The sequence below is a fragment of the Triturus cristatus genome, chromosome 4_1 (assembly GCF_964204655.1).
Source record: "Triturus cristatus chromosome 4_1, aTriCri1.1, whole genome shotgun sequence".
NCBI classification, from domain to species: Eukaryota; Metazoa; Chordata; class Amphibia; order Caudata; family Salamandridae; genus Triturus; species Triturus cristatus.
Window position 1 is genome coordinate 277,756,085 of NC_140585.1, and position 24,596 is coordinate 277,780,680.

Sequence of the window (24,596 nt, forward strand, 5' to 3'; positions counted from 1 at the left end):
ATTCACATTAATCTACAAAACCTAACATTAATGACAAACTGACTAAAGTCACGAGGCCATCAAACGAATGATGTGACTTTCCATCACGTCAATAACATTCACATAGTGCTTTTTCCTCTATGTCAACGAAAACCAGTGTCCAACATGCATATTCACATAATAATTTTTCAACAAAGTGTTAAAGATTTTTTACTTTTGTATCAACCTTCTCTGTGGACCCGATATTCAATTAGTGAAGATCTTCCACGGGGCTTTATGCTTTCCCTTGCAGGACACATTCGATGGTGTGGTTTTAGGCTCAACAAGTATCTCCCCGGAAGGGATCCTAGTAGTGGGTACTCTTTAAAGAAAGGCGGGGGTTGGGGGGGAGAGGGGGGGGTGGAGGTGCTCTGCTTTAAAATTGGCCTTTGTATGGAGAAGGTTGGTTTCCTCCTTCATAAAGATGGTACCTGCTTTTGCCTTTAGTTGTTAGGTCTCACCTAGCGTTGCTGCGCACATGCGTAGCGCGCTCGGCGAGATTTAATGCAGAGGAGTACTTTCTTGAAAAGGGCTTGAGGCCCCGCCCCTCATTCCCATTGGCTCACGTCACCGTTTATGTTAAACAGTGCGCTGCCATTGGAAATAAGGATTCCGGGGTGCCTCCTTTTCGCTTTTTTGGCTGGCCCACCCGGACTGGCTCGCCTGCATTACGGCTGTCGTGACGAAGTTTCTTATCAGAAGCTTCGTCACGCTGCCTTGCACGCACCAGTCCAGCTTTCTGATTGGACCTGAAAAAAAAGGAGACATGGCGCTGCGTGTTTATTTTTGCAGCTCACTTTCACTTTTGAAAGCGCGATGCAAAAATAAACGATGGGAATGGCGAGCGCTTTGTCATCATGTCTGAATATATTCTAAAGCTGTGTGCGACTCTCTGAGGGCGTGGCCGTGTCTGCAAATGCACGCAACAGTTGCCCTTGAACCCTGAGTTTGCTTAGGATAATGTGTGCGTCGTCGCAGACTGTGTCAATGTGTACTCTGAGGGTGTGCCTGTCGGTGTGTGCCAGCCGGTCTGCGCCAGTGATTTGTGACCGCCTGGGTCTCTCAGCAGCGGGCGTGAATACTGGAATTGAACTCACATAAATCCGTGTGTGCAGGGTTCGTTTTCGTTGGGTCTGAAACTGTCTTCGCTTGGAGCCCCCTCCCGAGCACGTAAAGCGCTTTTAAAACCTGCTGCTGTCTCTCAGCGCCCCAGGATGCCAAGAATATCAATGGGAGGTCAGTCTGTCCAGCCAAAACTAACAGTTCAAGTCACAGAGCAAACACTTGGGAGTTCAGTCAGAGCTCATTTCGGGAACAAACGCTGGGCACTGCTGCCCGCCACTGTCTGATTTCCCGATGGGCCAGAGCCGGTCTCTGCCGCTTCCCCTCCTCTATCGGAAATGGGTTCCAGTTTACAGGAATAAGGCAACCACTCTGAAAAACGTCGATGTCTAGGAGAGGCAACCGTCCTACATCGATTGTTGTGTGGTTAACTCATCCACTGCTGAAGGATTCTCATAATCTCATTCCTGACAGTTCTCATAGGTATAAAGAAGAAAAAAACACAAAAAAACACACACACTGTTGTAGGTAAAACTCGTGCGTTGTTGTAGATAAAACACTCGTACGCTCCCGGGGGTCTGTACTTCCAGGGAAACACGCACACACATTTCTATATGTTACAAGTGCATACCTCGCATCCACCCCTCTCCTACATCTCCCAAAAATGGAGATATCCACAGAAAAGGCAATTTTACACAATTTTGTGTGCCTGAAAAGACCACGTTGGTTGATAGTGTTGAACATTTCACAACCCATTTGCATTTAAGTTACAGTTACTGATATTACTATTTTAATGTGTGTGTTATTGCTGCTCAGTCAGCCTAGAAGTGTGTGTGTGTGTGTGTGTGTGTGTGTGTGTGTGTGCGATTGCTGCTCAGTCAGCCTAGAAGTGTAGGTGTGTGTGTGTGATTGCTGCTCAGTCAGCCTAGAAGTGTGTGTGAGTGTGAGATTGCTGCTCAGTCAGCCTAGAAGTGTGTGATTGCTGCTAAGTCAGCCTAGATGTGTGTGTGTGTGTGTGTGATTGCAGCTCAGTCAGCCTAGAAGTGTGTGTGTGATTGCTGCTCAGTCAGCCTAGAGGTGTGTGTGTGATTGCTGCTCAGTCAGCCTAGAAGTTTAAGTGTGTGTGTGTGTGTGTGTGATTGCTGCTCAGTCAGCCTAGAAGTGTGTATGTGTGTGTTTGCTGCTCAGTCAGCCTAGAAGTGTGTGTGTGTGTGTGATTGCTGCTCAGTCAGCCTAGAAGTTTAAGTGTGTGTGTGTGTGATTGCTGCTCAGTCAGCCTAGAAGTGTAAGTGTGTGATTGCTGCTCAGTCAGCCTAGAAGTGTGTGTGTGTGATTGCTGCTCAGTCAGCCTAGAAGTGTAAGTGTGTGTGTGTGTGTGTGTGTGTGTGTGTGTGATTGCTGCTCAGTCAGTCTAAAGTGTGTGTGTGTGTGATTGCTGCTCAGTCAGCCTAGAAGTGTGTGTGTGTGTGTGTGATTGCTGCTCAGTCAGCCTAGAAGTGTGTGTGTGGGTGATTGCTGCTCAGTCAGCCTAGAAGTGTGTGTGTGTGAGATTGCTGCTCAGTCAGCCTAGAAGTGTGTGTGATTGCTGCTCAGTCAGCCTAGAAGTGTGTGTGTGTGTGATTGCTGCTCAGTCAGCCTAGAGGTGTGTGTGTGTGTGTGTGTGTGTGTGTGTGTGTGATTGCTGCTCAGTCAGCCTAGAAGTGTAAGTGTGTGTGTGTGTGTGTGTGTGTGTGATTGCTGCTCAGTCAGCCTAGAAGTGTGTGTGAGTGTGAGATTGCTGCTCAGTCAGCCTAGAAGTGTGTGATTGCTGCTCAGTCAGCCTAGATGTGTGTGTGTGTGTGTGTGTGATTGCAGCTCAGTCAGCCTAGAAGTGTGTGTGTGATTGCTGCTCAGTCAGCCTAGAAGTTTAAGTGTGTGTGTGTGTGTGTGTGATTGCTGCTCAGTCAGCCTAGAAGTGTGTGTGTGTGTGTGTGTGTGTGTGATTGCTGCTCAGTCAGCCTAGAAGTGTAAGTGTGTGATTGCTGCTCAGTCAGCCTAGAAGTGTGTGTGTGTGATTGCTGCTCAGTCAGCCTAGAAGTGTAAGTGTGTGTGTGTGTGTGTGTGTGTGATTGCTGCTCAGTCAGTCTAAAGTGTGTGTGTGTGTGATTGCTGCTCAGTCAGCCTAGAAGTGTGTGTGTGTGTGATTGCTGCTCAGTCAGCCTAGAAGTGTGTGTGTGGGTGATTGCTGCTCAGTCAGCCTAGAAGTGTGTGTGTGAGATTGCTGCTCAGTCAGCCTAGAAGTGTGTGTGATTGCTGCTCAGTCAGCCTAGAAGTGTGTGTGTGTGTGTGATTGCTGCTCAGTCAGCCTAGAGGTGTGTGTGTGTGTGTGTGTGTGTGTGTGTGTGATTGCTGCTCAGTCAGCCTAGAAGTGTAAGTGTGTGTGTGTGTGTGTGTGTGTGTGTGTGTGTGTGTGTGATTGCTGCTCAGTTAGCCTAGAAGTATGTGTGTGTGTGTGTGTGTGTGTGTGTGTGTGTGTGTGAGATTGCTGCTCAGTCAGCCTAGAAGTGTGTGTGTGTGTGTGTGATTGCTGCTCAGTCAGCCTAGAAGTGTGTGTGTGTGTGATTGCTGCTCAGTCAGCCTAGAAGTGTGTGTGTGTGTGTGTGTGTGTGTGTGTGTGTGATTGCTGCTCAGTCAGCCTAGAAGTGTAAGTGTGTGTGTGTGTGTGTGTGTGTGTGTGATTGCTGCTCAGTCAGCCTAGAAGTGTAAGTGCGTGTGTGTGATTGCTGCTCAGTCAGCCTAGAAGTGCAAGTGTGTGTGATTGCTACTCAGTCAGCCTAGAAGTATAAGTGTGTGTGTGACTGCTGCTCAGTCAGCCTAGAAGTGTGTGTGTGTGATTGCTGCTCAGTCAGCCTAGAAGTGTGTGTGATTGCTGCTCAGTCAGCCTAGAAGTGTAAGTGTGTGATTGCTGCTCAGTCAGCCTAGAAGTAAGTGTGTGTATGTGATTGCTGCTCAGTCAGCCTAGAAGTGTGTGTGTGTGTGTGTGTGTGAGATTCCTGCTCAGTCAGCCTAGAAGTGTGTGTGTGTGTGTGATTGCTGCTCAGTCAGCCTAGAAGTTTAAGTGTGTGTGTGTGATTGCTGCTCAGTCAGCCTAGAAGTGTAAGTGTGTGATTGCTGCTCAGTCAGCCTAGAAGTGTGTGTGTGTGATTGCTGCTCAGTCAGCCTAGAAGTGTGTGTGATTGCCGCTCAGTCAGCCTAGAAGTGTAAGTGTGATTGCTGCTCAGTCAGCCTAGAAGAGTGTGTGTGATTGCTGCTCAGTCAGCCTAGAAGAGTGAGAGAGAGAGAGAAAGAGAGAGAGACTCTGTTAATGAGGCCGCAGGTTACAAGGATGAGATTTAGACAGTCTTGGTTTATTCGAGACCTGTCAACGCTACCAATAGGAATGTTTACACTACAATTCCCAGGATGCTTTGTGATTTTCTCTAAAGCCAGCACGGTCCGAAAGCCCCTATTATGAGACGAGGAGAGTCAACAGTCATACGTGAAATACGCTTAGTCAGCAAAGCATTGTATTCCCTGTTTCCGCTTTCTCTCCCATCACCAGGTTTCTGACACCCCTTCCCCACACACTTCTTCTGCTCACCCCCACCCCCACGTTTCTGACAAGCTTCCGAGTTTGCCAGATTTGCTTTCTAGGGAGCAGCGGGAGGGGGGATTCGGCTTAAGAGCAGGCCATAAAAGGGCTCGGAGCCAGCAGGAACAGGTGGAGGAGGGGTCATGGAGGCTTTACATTTTGATGGCAAGACCAAGGCCGCGTTCTTGAAGGCATCCTAAAATGTTTACTTCAGACCGTAAGAATACCCCAGTTACTCTGTGGACACACCGCGGTGACATCTTAAACTGGTGAGGATTTTTAATACAATCTTCTCCAAACAAAGCCCCGTCCAGCAGCCATCACGACAGTGCCATTCTAATTGTTGCCACAAATGTATTTGCAATCCCAAAGTATACGCGTCTCTTAGACACCCAATGCGTACCATTTTTGTGTAATTGTAATGATAATTATTTATTCATTCAGTCGTACACGCCCAATGCGTGGCTGCCCTGATTTGACCAGGGTGGTGCTGTACCAACAATATATATATATATATATATATATATATATCCCACGTTTGCAGTCTCAACAAAAATCCGTATCCACGGAGAAGATAGAAACCACGCAGATCCAAAGTAAGGCACAATAGTTGATTTATTTCAAAGCCGAGTCTTCACAAAATCTGACGCGTTTCGGGCATCCGCCCTTGCTCACAGATGGTCAGTAAAATAAAATGAGCCCATTTTATACATTGAGACTTTCAATTGGCTGCACTTTTTTCACCATTTTTTTCACCATGTGATATTTAAAAAGTGAAGACATACTACTCATTTATATATAGTCTGTTTTCCAAACAAATTCGTGTCAGACCAAATAACACAAAATTCATAAATAAATAACAGGCTAAAATCCAAAAAACCATTCAGGCGTAAATCAAATATTGTAGAACAGTTGAAAACATGTATACATACATATGTAGCTGTCTCGCATAGAATGCATTTGATATATTTAGTACGTCATAATGGTATCCAATCTCAATTGACTGTGCAAATCACGCAATAAAGTGCAAATATTATGGATTAAAATTCATTCTATCATATAAAAAAACTTTATTCTATACTGTGCAAATTACGCAAAAAAATGTAAACACAATAAATTGTGCAAATAATGCAATTATGTCAATAATCCAGATTTATGGATACGGACACCAAACCATATATGACAAGACACGATGCGCCTAACAGCATAAAATGCATTTTGCAATATTAGAATAGTAATATACTATAATTCTATTCCACGCCTGAATGTTTAATTCCATAATATTGTTAAAATAAATATTATGGTCTGAACAGACATATTATTGAGTCTATGTCAAGTAGGTTAAGTGAAAAAAACACAATTTATGTATCCCTAAACCATGTAATCAAACATGCGGGGAAAGAAAAAAAAATTTTAAACTGTGTTTGAAAAAAGAAGAAAAAATGGGGACAATAATCAAAATTCATAATATATTAACATGGAAAGCGGCAAGGCACAACACTCTAAGAAAAACTGATCATAATTAATATATAGTAAGATGTTAAAGAAATACATGTAGGTCCTCCGTTGTATTAAGCCCATTTGGAAATCTGCTATCTAATTTTAAAATGAATTCCGATTCCAATCTTCTAAGCATTTTGTCACGATCACCGCCTCTCTTGGTTTTTGGAACCGAGGCGATTACAAAATAATTGAGGCATTGTAAATTATTGTTGTGACAAGCTCTAAAATGCCTCGCCAGCGGATACGATGTATCATTGTTTACGATGGCACGTAAATGCTGAAGAATTCTAACGTGTACAGGCTGTCGGGTACTCCCGACATATCTAAGATCACACGTACAAGTTAGTACATAGATGGCAAATTCAGTTTTGCAAGTAAAAGATCCACGTATATCAAATGGATCTGGGCTAAATGGCGTGCAATATTGGGTTGTATTCTTACCAAATTTGCACGCTCTACATGTAAAACAAAGCTTAAACCCCGGCCGGGATTTCAACCACTCTTCTTGTTTTCTGAGTTCAGGGAAATCATGACAAATCTGGGTTCTCAAAGAGGGTCCCCTCCGATAGGTTATCGTGGGTCCATCTAATATTCTTGGTTTTAAGACTAAATCAGTTTTTAATATTGGCCATCTCTCTTGAATAATGGATCTGATTTGTCTCGCCTGTTTACTATAGGCTATAATGAGTCTGGGCGATTGATTGTTATTAGCGCAATCACTACCTGGAGAAATTTTAGATGTTGGTAAAAATAGTGATTCGCGTGTTCTAGCTTCTATTTTAAGAACTGCCCCCCTCAGGATGGATTCCCTGTAACCCCTTTGTCTGAATGTTTCCAGGGCTTCAGTTTTACAAATTTCAAAATCATTGGCTTCACTACAAATCCGTTTGAGCCTCAATAATTCTCCAAACGGAATATTATCTATGACATGTCTAGGATGTGCACTGCTGGCATGAAGAGTGTTATTACCAGCAGTGCTTTTTCGATAAAGTTTGGTGGCCAAATGATTTTGATGTATAAACACTTTAACATCTAAAAATTCAGCTTCACATTCACTGATAGAGGAAGTGAATCTAAGATTTTCCTGATTGGTATTTAACGAAGTAACAAAATTAGTCGCACTGGCATAATCACCACGCCATAGGACAAAAACATCATCAATAAATCGCATCCAAAGTACCACATGTTCATTGTATATATCGTGATGTACCCGTCTGAGGACATGCTCCTCCCACCAGCCAACATGTAAACATGCATAGCTGGGAGAGAAGCATGCCCCCATCGCCACACCACGTTTTTGAATGTAAATGTCGTTCCCAAATAAGAAAAAATTGTTATTGAGGCACCAACTGGTAAGTTCCATTAGTAACTTGTTATGATTATAACAGTTAATAGGCCTTTTGCCAAGGAAAAATTCCAAAGCTTTAAGCCCAGCTGCATGGTCAATACTTGTATATAGCGACTCGATATCTAATGTAATAAATAGCATATCTTCGCCCCAACATGCATTCTTAATTTTACCAATAAAGTCCTCAGTGTCTCTAATATAAGTGGGAAGACCCTTCACCAAATCCTGCAGGAAGTAATCGATATATTCAGTCACATGTTCCGCTACTCCTGCAATGGCCGAAATAATGGGCCTACCAGGCACTGGAACAACCTGTTTGTGGACCTTTGGCAAAAGATACAATTTTGGCAGTAAAGGATGCTCAACATGTAGAAACTCAAATTCATGTTTCGAAATCATGCCCTCTCTTTTCCATTTCAACAGAAGCTTTCTCAATACTTCTTTAGCTTCATTGAAATCCTTGATAGTACTCTTAGAGTAGCATGATGGATTATTGAGTTGGTTCATTGCTCCTTTAATATAGGCTTCTTGTGGCCAGATAACAACGTTACCTCCTTTGTCCGCAGTGGCCACAATAATCCTATGATCTTCACTTATTTTTTTAGTTAACAATGAATAATCCTTTTCATGTTGGCTTTTGTACCTTTTTTTGTGCTTTATCCTGTGGTATAGCTTTTTAAGATCGTCCACAATTATGTCTTGAAAAACATCAATAGAATCCCTCGGCATTGTGGGGATAAATTTTGATTTGGGCTTGAATGGGCTTAGGTTGGCTCCCAATTGTTCAACCGTGGCCATTCTGAGCTCCTCCTGAGTAGAAGTTGTATCAAGATCAATTGTGTCATTGGTAGCCAGTTGATGCATAGTCAAAAAGGTTCTAGTATCCTTAGCATGTAAGTTCAAAGTATTCATGGCCAAAGCGGTGCTAGTAGTTGATTCTTTCTCATTTTCATTTTGACCCTCCTTAACAGAAAAGAACTTCTGTAGTTTCAATTTTCTGATGTATAAATAGACATCAACTCTCGTTCTCGTGTAGTTGAAGTCTGAAACCGGACAGTATGTTAATCCAAGACTTAAAAGTTGTTTCTCGGCTTCAAATATATATATAGATCTACATGCACATTACCGTCCTGGAGCTGCCTACGTCACTTTACAAGTGGTATATTGTATTGTATTGTAATTGCATTTATATAGTGCTTACTCCTCCTGATGAGGCGTCGGAATACATATGACAAAAGGACAGGTGGCGTAGTGCGGTGTATGCCTGCCTTTTGTGTTTGTACACTAGGCCACAGTACTCCGCTGGCCTGTTACAGTCCTGCGCTTATAAAAAAAAAAAAAAAAAAAAAAAAAGATACTCGCTAGGCCACACCGTCTCCTTTGTTTTGTATATTTGTATTTGTTTTCATTTTCAGCTTTAATGTGAGTCCTCTTGAACTCACTGAACTCATGGAGCCCAGTTCATCCCTTGCTGTCGTCCAGACAGTGGCGTGATCAAGGCCTGAAATAGCCGTGATGTGTGAGTAAATATTTCAGCAGGGCACCAGCGTCTAAATCGCGCATCGTGACGGAGACTTGTAGGACACCGTAAAGTACGGGATCCTTTTTGCTGCAATCACGATGATGCAGCATCTTTTCCGCAGCAGCCAATGGGATACTGTGCACCGTTGACTGTTGGCTGACAGAAGCACACAATGTTCTGCAGTGTGCCCTCCTCCAAACATCCGGGCAAAGTCCCGATGCGATAGGTAACCAAACTGGCTCTGCTCAGCAGTTTATTCAGTTTACAAACTCCAGTCTGCATTGAAAGAGCTTTTTATCCATTCAGGATTGTTTATTTCTGCCAATTGAAAGGGAAAGTCGATATAAACTTGAATGATGAAAGTAGGGACAGCCGTATGTGACATATACCTATAACACTTTTTGTTTATTTACTTATGTGATTTATAGTTCAAACCTAGCCAGGAAGCAATTTAACACTTTAAAGAAAGGAGGGTGCCAATATATTTCATATAAAAAACAAGCATTGAAAATGCAATAGGTCTCGCCTTTGATTAACTTAAAGCCATTTGCTTTGCTAATGGTATTATATAGCAAAGCAAATGGCTTTAACTTAATAAAAGGCGAGACCTATTGCATTTTTAATGCTTGTTGTAATGGTGATGAAGACTCTTATTTTTCCTGGACCATCTTTTACTCTATGTTGGCTCGCGTTGCTTCAGTATAGGGCTCGTAAAATTGTATGTCATGTTAGTTTTGCAGGCAGAAGTGTGAGGATACATAAAAAGCACTATTTAAATAATAACTAACGGTTGTTGAAATAGAAGGTGCGTAACAATCACGCAGCCTACATAACTACTTTATCAATCCATGATCTAGGGGGTATCTCTTTGTATACTGTTTTCAGTTTTTTGCAATTCTGACAGTACATGCTCCTTTCTTTCATGTTTTCTCTCTCACACAGAGGTTTTCAGTGTCTGGTTTCTTGTGCACAAGTTGAAGAAGCGATGTTGTCTTAAATAATGTCTATAGATGGTTAACAGTCATAGATATAAATTATGCCTGATCAATATATGGAGGTTGGGCCTACAATGTTGAAAACATGGGTTATTACTTCTAATTCAAGAAATGAACTGTAGGAGACTGGCTTAGTATATGGAACACACTTATTTAAGTGATATGCCTTATAGTAAACCAGGCAACCCTTATGGTGATGTTAGTGGTCTATGATAACCATAGAAAGCTCTCAAAGTGGTAGATGTGAAGAGCAGCCTTCTGGCCTATCTTGAAGCAGTGTTAAGCAGCTTGTTTTACCGGTTTAATCATGTAGTGTAAGTTAAATGAAAAAGAACCACACAGTGTTTATATGAAAATATTTCTACTTGCACAACACCCAGTAACACATTGATATATCTCCTACCTGGAGATATCAACGCAATACACAAAAATACTTAAAATGCAATAAGTTAAGTAGCACAAAATACAATGGTCTCTGGGGAGGACCAAACCATATACTAAAAGTGGAATGCGAACTGCAAAGTAGAACGGAACTTGAACCAGAAGATCCAGAGGTACCGGGTTCACAAAGACCCACCCAAGTTAAGCACCCAGGAACCCCATGGAGGCTGTGTGCAGAGTGGGCACACAACCGCGTCCCCAATGGAAGTCAATGATGAAGTTGCAGTTTTACAGAAGAAGGACCCTTACCAGAGGACCCCTAGGAATTCTCTTGAAGGACGAAGGTTGAAGAGCCAGCCCACTCGTGGATGCTCCGGGAACCAGGTTACCTACACCAAAGCAGCCAGGTGAACAAGGGTGAAGAGAAGTCGGAAACCTACGTAGACGATAATGGAAGACTTGGAAGAAAATGCCTCTGAAGAAGCCGGTGAAGTCTGATGGAATCCAAGGGTGGATTCTGAAAGTGGAGAATCCTCAAGCAGAGGGGACAGAGTCTCTGCCACTCAGGAGTGACCAGGAGGCACGAAGATACAATGCCCACCAATTCAGGAGGTTAAGGAGAGTTGATGGTGACTTTGTCGCTGCAGCTGTGAAGACAAGGCAACACTAAGGAAGATCGGGAGCTCTGCACGAGCTGTCCCATGTCAGTTGTCAGTGAATATGTGGTCGGTGTCCGGCGGGAGCACCAACATGCCTTGGTAGCTGCAACTGGCGTGGAGAACACAAAAGGAACAACTCTGAGACCAGCAAGATCCAAGGGTTCACCAAGAGCAGGAGAGCCAGGGCAGGCCCCAAGCAAGCAGGGGAGCCCAATGAAGCAGCGGTAGACCATCAGGAGGACCCAAAGGCCGAAGCCACAGGAGTAAGAGGACAGCGAGCAGCTCACCAAGAAGACAGGCCAACAGTACAGAGGATGTGGTGAGGACGCTGTACTTGGCAGGAAGAGATGCTGGAGGTTGGAGCTTCGTGTAGTCCGAAGATCTCTGGAATGCAGAGCCAACAAACCTTGGCAACGGCAAGTCAACGCGGTGCATAGGGGTTCGGTCTCAGTGGTACTGACAAGGATACTGGGCTCAAAGTTGTGCTGCTGCATCCCAGGAAGTCCGTGGGACTTCAGGAGCAGCAGATCAGTCAGCTTCTTTCAGTGATGCGAGGGAATGACACCTTCACTCCAAGGGAGATAAGTTTGTGTCCTTGATGCACACAGGTCTGGTGAAGATCCTGGAAGAAGTACAGACACAGAGGACGAAGACTTGCAGAACAGCGAGACCAGGAGCAGCAGAAGTTTTCCTAGGTGCAGTCTCGGTTCCAGGTGAAGTCCAAGTGTTCAGACAGTCAAAGAATGACGTGGTTTCAGGTTTGAATCTTGTCCCACGACAAATATAAGTAACCACCCACAGGTAAGCCCTTAACTACCCTAGAGAAAGGGATGGAACGACTCAAGGGTCCCTCCCAGAGGAGGGGCTGAACAGAGGGGAGGATACTCCCAAGTCCTTTGTCCAGCTTCGCGCCAGTGCAGGAGCCAAGGGCTCCCTGAATAGAAAGGGAGTGGTCCACGTCTTACAATTAAAAAAGCACGGAATTAAACGCCAGCCAGCACTAATTCAAATTACACAACACAATAAAGCGTTCAATATTATTTAATCATATTGAGCATCAGAATAAATCTGGGACAGCGTATTATATCAAGTGTCCCACGAGGTGGGGGAAAGAAAGGGAAAATAGTAAGGTGCGCTTTGTGAGAATTAGGGGAGTGAGAGAGAAAGGTAGTGACATCAAATACATTACAATTAGAGCCGGCTTCACTCGGCTACAAAACAATCATGGAGACATGTAAAAAGGCCATTGTTTGCATCTGTACTGTATTCTACCCAGGTCCTAGGACTTGTCTGGGATTACCCTTTTGTGTAGCTAAGGGCTCCCTGAATGGCTCCAACTGGAGTATGTAAGAAGGGAACCAAATGTGCTCTTCAAAGCAGTCTGGTGGCGCTTCGCTTGTCCGAGCTTGGCTCAGCAGCAGGAGGACAGAATTGTGTCTGTGGTTGGCACTAGCACTAGGTTGCTGTCAGATCCTGAAAGGCTGTTATTGGGAGAACAGGGAGGTAACCTAAGGGAGCCCCCCCCCCCCCCCCCCCCCAGTACATGGAAACACACTTCCAACACTGGAATCGGTGTTGAGGGGTTTGATTCCAACATGTTTGATACCAAACATGACTGGGTTCAGTGCAGTCACTATATAGTTCGATATCTTGTAATGACTGATGTCCACTATATATATTAAAATGGCTTACCGCACTTGCAAAGGCTGGAGAATGGACTCCAGGGTTTGTAGGGGTGTCCTGTTCAGGCAGGGGCACCGTCACACTTCTAACCAAGCACCCTGCCCTCAGGACTGAAGAGCCTGCCATAGGGGTGACTTAAAGGTTTTAAGTGCAGTGACCTTAGGTATAAGGAAATTTATATCCGTTTTGAGAGGTGCAAGCACCAACTCACACAGGCTGCAATGGCAGGCCTGTATTCACAATTTAAGTGGACTTCCCTGGGTGGAACAATACATGCTGCAGCCCAAGAGAGACCTCTGGTGTACCTATGCTCTGGGTACCTTAGTACCATACACTAGGGACCTACAAGAGTACACCAGTAGCCAATTGTGGATGTACAAAAGTACTTACCATGGTCAACTTAGGGAGAAAGCGCAGTGACTTGGGTCCTGATTAGCAGGATCCCAGTCAGACTAAGTCGAAAACATACTGATACCAAGCAAAAAGTGGAGGCAACCATGAAGGCAGATCTTACTTTTCTACATGAACTATGTTTTTTTTTTTTGTAAAAGGAGTATTCTGGGGTTCCAGTACACGGGTGGGAATATTCTGTGATTATGGCTATCACTGAATGCAGAACAATTTCCTATATTTGTAGGGGAGGAGGGGGTTGCTTATGACTTTAATATAACTTTAATAAACTTTCTACTGGGGAAAAGCGAAGATCCTCCAGGGGATCTTCATTAATAGTCTGCAATTGAAGCCGCCATTAAAGACTATTTGGAACATAACAGTAGGGGGGATACCACTGACCTGATACCACTGACCTGATACGCTGGGAAGCATTAAAAAGTACGATTAGAGGGGTCATTATCAAAATAAAATCAGCCATGAACAAGAATCATAACAAGGCCCTGGAAAATCTAGAAAGAGAAATCGGTGCCCTGGAGAATAGACATCTATTCGATAGGAAAGAAGATACATTGAATAAGCTGGCCAATAAGAAGTATGAATACAATAAAATAATAAGTGAAAGAGCAGGGGTTTGGTTAAATAGGAGGAAACAATTCAAACTATGTGAATCAAATAAGGCTGGGAAAAGTCTGGCTGCGTATCTCAAGTTTAAGGCGCAGAAAAATAGGATAAACTCTATTCAAGATCACTTGGGGGCGGCCCACTCAGATCCAGTCAAGATAGCAGAGGTATTTAAACACTTTTATGAGTGTCTCTATGCCAAGAATATGGAAGTGGAGGATTCCAAAATTAAGGGCTACTTAGGCGAATGCGACCTACCGTCTCTCTCCCTTGCTGATCAAGCTGATCTTAATAGCTCCATCACGATTCAGGAGGTTGAGAAGGTTATTAAGTCGTTGAAAAGTGGTAAGGCCCCCGGACCGGACGGGTTCACTGCTAGATTCTATAAGTGCTTCTCCTCTCTCATATCACAACCACTCTTACACCTGTTTCAGGAAATCAATGATACAGGAGAGGTGAGAGGCACGTTATCTGAGGCTATCAATGCCATCCTCCCGAAATAAGGGAAAGATCCAACACTCCCAAAGAATTATAGGCCTATTTCGCTTATTAACCTTGATTGTAAGCTCCTCGCCATGATTCTAGCCAACCGACTTCAGAAAGTTCTGCCCAAGCTGGTACACCCTTCCCAAGCAGGTTTCTTGAAATATAGGTTATCCAGTGACAATACCAGAACATTGGCACATGTAATCGAAAAGGCGAAGCTTTTATCTACCCCCACTGTAGCAATTACGCTTGATGCCGAAAAGGCATTCGACAGTCGATTGGACCTACCTTAAGGCAGTACTAAATAAATTTAACTTGGGTCCGTTTTTTACAAGGATGGTGATGTCCCTTTACTCCTGTCCCTCTGCCAGAGTTAGAGCGGGAGGCTCGTTCTCCTCTTCGTTTCAGTTACATCAGGGAACCAGACAGGGGTGCCCCCTCTCCCCTTCACTATTTTTACTAGCGATCGAACCATTCCTCCACCACCTGAGGAGTAGTAAGGGTATTGCCGGAATTCAATTTGAATAGTGTATAATAAAGCTAACCGCATACGCTGATGATGTCTTGGTTGTTTCGGAAAAGGCTGAGGAGGCTATACCGGCTCTCATGTCTACTATTGACGAGTTCTCCAGGGTATCCGGATATAAGTTAAACAAGGATAAAACGGAGGTTAAACTGTTAAATAATCTGGGAAACAGAGAAGTAATGGGGGACTCTGGTCTGGCTTGGCAACCGGACTGCTTCAAGTATCTGGGGTTAGATTTTGATAAGGACCTAATTACAACATTACGTGTTAATGAAAATCTGACTCTAAAGAAAATATCTAAATTGTTAGATGGTTGATCTCCGAAGTATCTTTCAAGGTGCGGCAGGGCCGAAACCTTGAAAATGATGGTAACCCCAATGGTGAATTACATAGCCAGTATGTTACCGATGACCTTCTCGGATGATTTTTTAACCAAGGTGGATAGGCTCTTTGGCATGTTCCTGTGGCAGGAGAAGGAACCCAGGATATCAATGAAGAAGCTACAGCTATCTAAAGAAAAAGGCGGCCTGGGTCTCCCCAATTTCAGGAATTATCAGACTGCCTTCCTTTGTAAACAAGGCGCACAGTGGCTGACTGTGGACTTGGATTACATTGTGGCTGGAGGTTGAAAAATCCCTTATTGATAAGGTCCCCCTTACTGCTCTACTTACTATGGATCTCTCCCACCTTCCTCACTCCAAATACATCTTATTAAATACAAGACGGGCCCTCCTAAGACTTGATCAAACACATAAAACAGGATTAACCTTCAAAAAAACTACTATGGTTTCCTTGTGGCGTAACCCCTCACTTAAGATCGAAGGAAAACCTCTTCAGTGGGAATACTGGTCAAGGAAAGGGATCAATTTGGTGAGCAACTTGTTCGAAGGGGAACACCCTATACCGTTCTCTTGGCTCCAGGCCAAACATAGCCTGGCACCGATAGATTTTTATGACTTTTTGTAACTCAAAGTCCTTTTATCCACTCGTTCTCTTAAACCTTGTGACCCATGGCTTAAGACCCACGTCCCACGTATCATGGCGGCTGGCCATTTTGTTTAAAACATTTACAAGCTTCTCCTTCCTATACCAAGGAAGGCCCACAGGCGAAATGAACTCCGGTGGGAGTCCGAACCAAACTCTACGGGCTTACTATTTGATTGGGATATGATACACACCACTGCTCTATCGAGTAAAGTCTCACCAATACTATCCCAAACCAAATACATGCTCATTAATAGGACATACTGGACACCGGAAAGGCTCTTTAAACTCCAACTGAGAGATAGTCCTATGTGTTGGAACTGTGATTCAGCCGTAGGAGACTTGGCCCATATGCTTTTTGGCTGTCCCTCCCTGGGATCATTTTGGGGACAAATTTTTGATTGCATAGAACATATTAAATATCAAACCTGAGAGAGAATTTGTCTATATTCTACTGGGTGTCTTGGATCAGAACCTTCATAACACCCATGATCGCCAATTGTTGGATATCTTACTTACTCTGGCTTGTAAGGTAGTGTTGTGTAAATGGAAGAGCGCTTCTGAAGTGTCCTTCAGGATATGGCAAGAATGGCTATCTTTTCTAAGAGGAGCTGCCAATCCGGCTCTACAGTCCTCACCATGGCGCGCTTCCCACAGGAAGCTTTGGAAATCTCTTGATGCCTCTTCATTCTCATTTGATCCGCCATGATCCTCTATGATCATCCATGATGTGTTATAGTCATACGCAATTTAATGAGGAAGTGAGGTTTATGTTGTGTATTAAACTTTAAAGGGCTCTGCCTTTAATGGGTACATGGTATGTATAATATAGATCTCGGTACAGGTCTTCGAATAAGGCAATTCATATGCAATATTGTATTGTCAGTAGTGGTGCTCAATTAGTATAGTACAATCGGACCCTATGGTATGCTTTGTGTATCTCATGACATAATATACTATTTTGTTTTATTTATTTTAATTATTATGATCTGTACACATTTCAACTTTGTGATATGTACGATTCATCTACAGGTTTGATTGTTTTATGTATGAATATGTTTATTATGTTTATTGGGACAACGTATGTCATTCAATGTATGTATTTTTGTCCTTTTTTTATTTCTTTTTCAATAAAAATGATTTGAATTTAATAGTTATTAGCACTGAAAATAATCACAAGCGCATTCTTTGCAATAGTTGGAATTATATCGAAGAAAATATTGTGGTGCCCTAACAGATTTCTCAAGGAAGCTTTCCCTAACTGTAAACAAAAGAAACGTACGGCTGACCACAGTTAAGCACACCAAATCCAGAATCAATACACAATTTTTAAAAGGGTGCAGAAACACGTCCAGAGCATGCCGTACTTTTGCTCTACTGGAAAACCAGATATACAAACTTTTTTACAAAAAGACGGTGCACCAAGGGAAAAGTCTTTTCACTAAATCCAATTTGTTGTTCTTTTATTTTCATTCAATTTTCAAAAAACAGACTCAGCCAACGCGTTTCGTTCTCTACGAACTTCGTCAGGGCATAGGTTGTCTCCAAGGAGCGGCCACCATAAGTTCCAAAAAAGCACACAGCCGTCCTCCAAATGGTATACCAATGTATGTAACCTCTGCAAATATAGAGGTTCTCGTGAAAATGTCACCGGTTAGTCCAACAATTAATCAATCAAAAACTTTTGGTCGATTTCTATGTATCAACGGTAGGGGTAAAACGACCTTGTTGTCGTATATTTAGGCCCACAGTACAGGCTCCATCATTCTTTCAAAAACGGGCGCTATCTGGTGACACGAGATAGCGCCCGTTTTTGAAAGAATGATGGAGCCTGTACTGTGGGCCTAAATATACGACAACAAGGTCGTTTTACCCCTACCGTTGATACATAGAAATCGACCAAAAGTTTTTGATTGATTAATTGTTGGACTAACCGGTGACATTTTCACGAGAACCTCTATATTTGCAGAGGTTACATACATTGGTATACCATTTGGAGGACGGCTGTGTGCTTTTTTGGAACTTATGGTGGCCGCTCCTTGGAGACAACCTATGCCCTGACGAAGTTCGTAGAGAACGAAACGCGTTGGCTGAGTCTGTTTTTTGAAAATTGAATGAAAATAAAAGAACAACAAATTGGATTTAGTGAAAAGACTTTTCCCTTGGTGCACCGTCTTTTTGTAAAAAAGCTTTCCCTAACTGATCATAAGTTTAGGAGTCTGTCAAGTTAATAATAGAAAAGAGAAATTGGTCACTTTGCAGATCTCTGAAACTGTGACATTGCTTAATAAAAGCAGTAGTATCACCTTTACCGTTATCAGTCTTGAAATGGAATGCTTAGTTGTGGCGAAACCTGTTTTAACAGGCCATGGCTGACAAAAACATTTTTTGTCTTTCTTTTTTCTTTAGCGAACCACCATTGTTGAGGCCATTCTGGATCTATCAGTATAATACGGTCTATGGAGCACCTCATTTTTCCAAGATATCAGCGGAAATATGTGTAGAAACTTCCCTTATTAGTTGATCAAAAGAGCATTCCCCTTCGTTCCTGGTTGGTAATGCCTGGAGGTGAATTCTGGACATGTTCCTGTTGCCTGCATCTGCAAAGAGGTCTAATTGTGGAGAGTTTCACTGGCCGAAGATTGTAACAAACAAGTTACTTACCTTCGGTAATGATATATCTGTAAGAGACATCTATTAGTTATGGATTCCTTACCTTAGAATTACCCCCAGGCTTCAGACTAGATCCGGAGAATTGTTTCTTCAACAGTACCCCTGCGTGTCGGTAGGTGGTGTCGGTCGACTTCACATTCGTCGCTGGCGTCGTGATCGCCGGAATGACGTCGCGGTATCTACCCCTGCGTGCGGACGCCAGTTCTTTACACGACATTCCACGCCAGAAGCGCAGAGCCATGCAAGGCACTGACCACTGGTGCATACAACTAGGGACCTGAAAGGGAGTCCCTTACCCTAGAAATCAGTTTGCAGAACGGGGAGGTTGGGTGGGGTGGTAAGGAATCCTTAACTAATATAGGTCCCTTACAGATATATCGTTAACGAAGGTAAGTAACTTGTTCATGTGAAAGAGACTATTAGTTATGGATTCCTTACCTTAGAATAGATACCCCAGCAATACCAACCCCGGAGGTGGGTCTGAAAACTAAGTTCACCCCAGAAAGTACTGAAGAACAGAAGAGCCAAAGAAGCCGTCTCTCCGGTCACGGCTGTCCAGGCAGTAATGCTTATTGAACGTGTGCAAGGAAGCCCACGTAGCTACCTGGCAGATGTCATGAAGGGGGTCTCCATGGCCCAAAGCAGTAGTGGCTGCCGTCGCACTGGTGGAATGGGCGCGCAACCCTACTGGAGGTTCCTTTTTCGCCAAGGAATACCAAATTTTAATGCAAAGAACGAGATGGTTCGTTTTTGCATGGCCCGACTGGGGAATTACGAAAGGACTAGGAGGAAACAAATGAGTAATGCCCTTAAGGAAACGATTTACAATAGGGGACATGAAAATTGAAGGCTCATCAGGAAGCGGAAGCAAGGCTGAAATGGCCGAAAGATAGCCTTTAAGAGTGCCCAGAGCAGAGCCCTGCTGGGCCAAAGAGCGAATGAAGAGGAGAACCTCTGACAGGGGCAAAAAGGAGATCCACAGCCTTTGCTGTGCTCCATGCAACAAACCTGTTCCATCTACAGGCGTATACCGTTTTTGTGGAGCGACGCCTGACTGGCAAGATTACACTACGGATTTTGGGAGGCAGGTCGAAAACTGTCAACTGTCGCCGCTCAATCTCCACGCAAGGAGGTGGAGGCTGGACAGGTTTGGGTAGAAGACCGTCTCTTGTTACTGCGACAGACGATCCTCCCGAAGAAGCAGTCTGATCAGAAGATCGATGGCCATGTGCAATACCTTGGGATACCAGACTCTTCGTGCCCAATCCGGAGCCACAAGGATGACTTTGGCCCGGTTGCGCCTGATCTTCCTCAGCACTCTGGGCAGACGTGGCATAGGCGGAGAGGCGCATAGAAGACCGCAACTCCACTCACGACGAAAAGCGAGTGTTGCCTTGGAAATTCCAACATGCAGAACTACTGACATTGTGCGTTGTCTCCGCTGGCGAATAGATCTAAACAAGGCTCTCCCCACTGTCGAAAGAGACCTTGCACCACCTCCGAGCGAAGACACCATTTGTGATCCATCATGCACCTGCGGCAGAGTTTGTCCGCCCTGGCATTCAGTGAACCTGCCAGGTGTTGAACCACCAGGGATATGCCCTGATGTTCCAGCCACTTCCAAAGGCGACATAGGGTCCACGACCCCACCCCACCCTGTTTGTTGCAGTACCACATGGCGGTGGTGTTGTCCGTGAACACCTGCACTACTCTTCCCCGGACAGAGGGGAGGAATGCCTTCAGTGCAAGATGAAATGCCCGGAGCTCCAGAAGGTAGATGTGGGGCCCGGACTCCGCCGGACACCAGAGGTCTCTGATCTCCGCCTCTCCCATGTGGCCACCCCACCCCAGAAGGGATGAATCTGGCACCACTGTGAACTCTGTTTGGGGAAGGGAGAGGGATCTGCCATTGTCCCAATCCTGGTTCGTTAGGCACCACTGCAATTGGTGTGCAGTGTCCTCCGAAATCTGAACGCAATCGGAAGGATTCCCCTGATGCTGTACCCACTGGATCTTCAGGTCCCACTGCAGAGCCCGCATATGCCACCTGGCATGATCCACCAGCAGGATGAAGGAGGCCATGAGGGCCAGCAGCCTCAGGGTCATTCTGACCGAAACCCGGGTTAGAGGCTGAAAGATCGGAATCATAGCCCGAATATCCCGGACTCTTTGTTCAGGAGGATAAGCCCGAAACTGCGTTCTATCAAGAGCCGCTCTGATGAAAAGGAGCTTCTGAGAGGGAATCAGGTGTGACTTTGGCATGTTGATAGTGAACCCAAGCGAAGGCAGGAGGTCCGCCGTAGTCTGGAGGTGGGAGACGGAAGCCTGGGGTGAGCCAGCCTCCAACAGACAGTCGTTGAGATAGGGGAAGACTGGAACCCCTGATCTGTGTAGATGAGCTGCAACCACCGCCATCACTTTCGTGAACACCAAAGGGCGCTGGTAAGGCCAAAGGGGAGCACGGTAAATAAAAAAGGCTCATGGCCTACCGTGAACTGTAGGTAATGCATGTGGGCCGTCAGGGCGGGAATGTGGAAATAGGCGTTCTGCAAGTCCAACGCTACCATCCAGTCTACAGGGTCGAGAGCAGACAGAACCTGAGCCAATGTCAATATCTTGAACTTCTCCTTCCGGAGGAAACGGTTGACGTCCCTGAGATCCAAGATAGGACATAGGCCTTTGTCCTTCTTTGGTACCAGAAAGTAGTGGGAGTAGCAACCACGACCTACTTCTGGCACAGGGACGCGCTCGATGGCTCTCTTGGCCAAGAGAGCCGTAACTTCCTGGCGGAGAAGGGCCAAGTGATCCTCCGACATGCGATGGAGTGTAGGTAGCATGGATGGAGGGGTAGTCTCGAAGGGGAGGGAGTAGCCCCTTCGGACTATCTGCAAAACCCACCTGTCCAACGTGATGTTCGGCCAGTGGGTGAGGCGATGGCGAATCTTGCCGCCCACTAGCAACTGGAGGCCCTGGAGAGTCGGACTCGGAACGTTTGGAGGCAGCTGCAGAGGGGGCACTGGTGGACTGGCCCGCCCACTGGGCCCCCTGACCCACGACGCTGGGTCCCACGACCCCGACAGCGCAGAGGTTGAACAGTTTGCACAGGCTTGTGGCTCTGGGCAGAACGTGGTGAGGCACTCCTTCCGCAGCCACGAAAGGGGCGAAAAGCAGACTGCGCGGGCGAGAGGTGGTAGCGAGGCCCAAGGATCTGGCCATAGCCCTAGAATCCTTATAGCGCTCAAGCGCGTTGTCTGCTTTGTCGCCAAACAAGCGACGGCCATGAAAGGGCATGTCCAAAAGAGGCGATTGGACATCGCCCGAAAAACCAGTGGGCCTCAGCCAGGCGTAGCGTCTCAGGGTTACCGACGTTGAAATCGTCCTGCCTAGCGAGTCGGCAGTGTCCAACCCATATCGTATGGCGAACTTCGCTGCATCTCTACCCTCAGCAACTGCACAGGAGAGCATGGCCCGGGCCTTCTCTGGGCACTGTGGCAGCACCTGTGCGACCGTGTCCCACACAGAGTGGGTGTAACGGCCCAAGAGACATGCAGTGTTCACTGACCGCAGTCCTAAGCTGGCGGAAGAAAACAACTTCTTCCCAAGGTGATCCAGCTTCTTGAATTCCCCATCGGGTGGAGCGGTAGGGAATGCGCCCTTGGAAGTAGAGGCTTCAACTACCAAGCTCTCAGGGGTAGGGTGTTGGGAGAGGAAAATGGGGTCGCCCTGGGCCAGGCTGTGGCATCAGGCAATCATCCTATCCACAGGGGCCCCTGTGCTGGGCTTGGCCCAAGTGCCCAGAAGGATGTTCGTGAGGGCCTTACTGAACGGCAGCAGGTGCTCGGAAGAGTCCACTGCCGGTTGAAGTACCTCGGTCAGGAGGTTAGTCCTGACCGCCACCGTAGGAAGCTTGAGGTTCAAGGCCTCAGCTGCCCTACGCAACACCACTGTGTATGAAGCACCCTCCTCCGTAGCCACGGTGGGGGAGAAAGCATGCCAAGGTATGGAGAAGTGTCCAGACCACTGGCCTCACCCAACTCCTCTCTCCAGTCCGGTTCTTCCAACTGGTCTGCCAGAGGGTCCAAAGACCCCTCCCAGTCCTCCATACCCTCCTCTGGTTGCCAATCAGGGCGATAGGGAACACCAGGGTAGAACAAGGGTACAAAAGTACCGGTCAGCACCGTTCCGGCTCCGTGTTGAGGGGGAGGACGGGGTCGATGTCGGTCGGGGACACAACCGGCGTCGGAAGGGGCGGAGGGGTCGTCAATTGATTCGACGCCAGAGGAGATGTTGTAAGGTCGACCGGCACTGATCCGGATCTGGATCCCTGAGGGCCCTACAGAGCCGATGCTGGAGCCGCGGACATCGAAGGCCTAGAACCCCCAGCCGAGCCCGCGGGGCCCGAAGGAACGCCAGTGGAGTCGGGCTGCCCAAAGATGGAGTGGAGGGCTTCATAAAAGCTACAAAGTTGGGAAGGGGGTCGCTCCGGCCCCCTTCGAAGGGAAGAAGGCTCAGCGTCGACCCAACAGGTTCCGCGGGCTATCCGGATGACTACCTTCCGTGTCCCGTCGGTCAGCGTTTGATGAGTACGCGAAGAGCGTCAGTGCTTCTTCGCCTTCTTTTTGGGCTTCAACTTACCCGAAGGCTTCGACGAGGAGTGGTGGTGATGGCTCCGCGACTGGTCCCGAGACCTACCTCTCAACTGGCATCTCGAGCGGCGCGGAGCCCACTGCCGGGCCTCCAAAAGCACGGAACCGCTCCCGCAAAGACAGTCGGAGCACAACTTCGGATCGTGGTCCAGACACCAGAGGCATACGAGAGGCATACGAGATGTAGGTCCATCACCGACATCAGCTTGTGGCAGGAGCCACAAGACTTGAAGCCGTTCCGCCGATGTGACATCCCTGTGCACCAGGAGTCAAGCGACTCGAAAAAGATGTCGACAAAAGTAGAAAAAAAGAGTCAAAAAATTACTAAAGGGACCACTGTCTCCGGATCTGCGCAGGCTGGCGCGGAGAAAGAAAGAACTGACGTCAGCACGCAGGGGCGGCGTCTAAGTAGATACCGTGATGTCATTCCAGCGATCACAACGCCAAACGAAGAGTCGACCGACGCCACCTACCGATGCGCAGGGGTACTGCTGAAGAAACAATTCTCCGGATCTAGTCTGACGTCTGGGTGTAATTCTAAGGTAAGGAATCAATAACTAACAGTCTCTTTCAGATGTGTCCTTTAGGACCCATTTGTTGTTCTCTAGAAAAGTCGCACTGAGAGAATCTGCTTGAGCATTCCAAATGCCTGGGAGGTAAACTGCAGTTTCCGGACTAGCAACTGTGATGTAGCTTATGAACCATGAAAAATACAACTGCACGGCCCATATTGCTATGGGAGATGGACACCCGCAAGCATGAAGAAGTAAACCCAGTGTACACACTTGAAGCACACGGACTGTTGTCTGTTGAAATATGGCCACAAAACAAGTTTTTGGTTCTTCGTTAGCAACCATTCTTACATGCTAATGGTGATGTTGAATAGATTCTAATAAACCCACGAAAAGAAAAAGATGAGAAGCACACAAGCATCTCTGGAGGTATAGGCTATTGTGTGGCGCCCACATGGATGGTCACCAATACAGAATGTGCTAACATAGTTTTAAGGGTTCTATTTAACCACAAACTTCATAAAACTACCCTTCCACCTCCACACCTCCCCTTCGTCCCACTCACTTCCCTACACAGGTTAAAAAGCCTCTCATAAGCCCAAGGTAAGAGTCAGGGACACTTCCTAAATTGTTAAGACAACTAGAATGACTACAAATCTAAGAAAACATCTCTGCTAATCTACCTGGAACAGTTGACAGCAGGGGCATACTTAGAGCGATATTTAAATGCTTCTTTGACATGCACAACTACATTAATAATGCACATGTGAATCTACGTCACTATCCTAGGAAAGGAGAGAGCAAGATATGTAATATCTCATCCCAACACTAAGCACTGCAGAACTGAGGAGAAAGCAACAATTTTAAGTGATTACATTCAGAGCATGGTCTTTTGATGGGAACAAACTGACAGCATCATTATACAGTTCATGATAAACAAAAATATGACTTGAGAACATGGCAACCAAGACTAA

At 45.7% G+C, this 24,596-nt stretch overlaps 1 protein-coding gene across 4 annotated transcripts in view; it reads right to left on the bottom strand.

Moving 5' to 3' along the window:
• The window catches only part of KIAA1549 (KIAA1549 ortholog), a 746,373-nt gene that overhangs the window by 117,694 nt on the left and 604,083 nt on the right, over window positions 1–24,596 (bottom strand). The window lies entirely within an intron of this gene.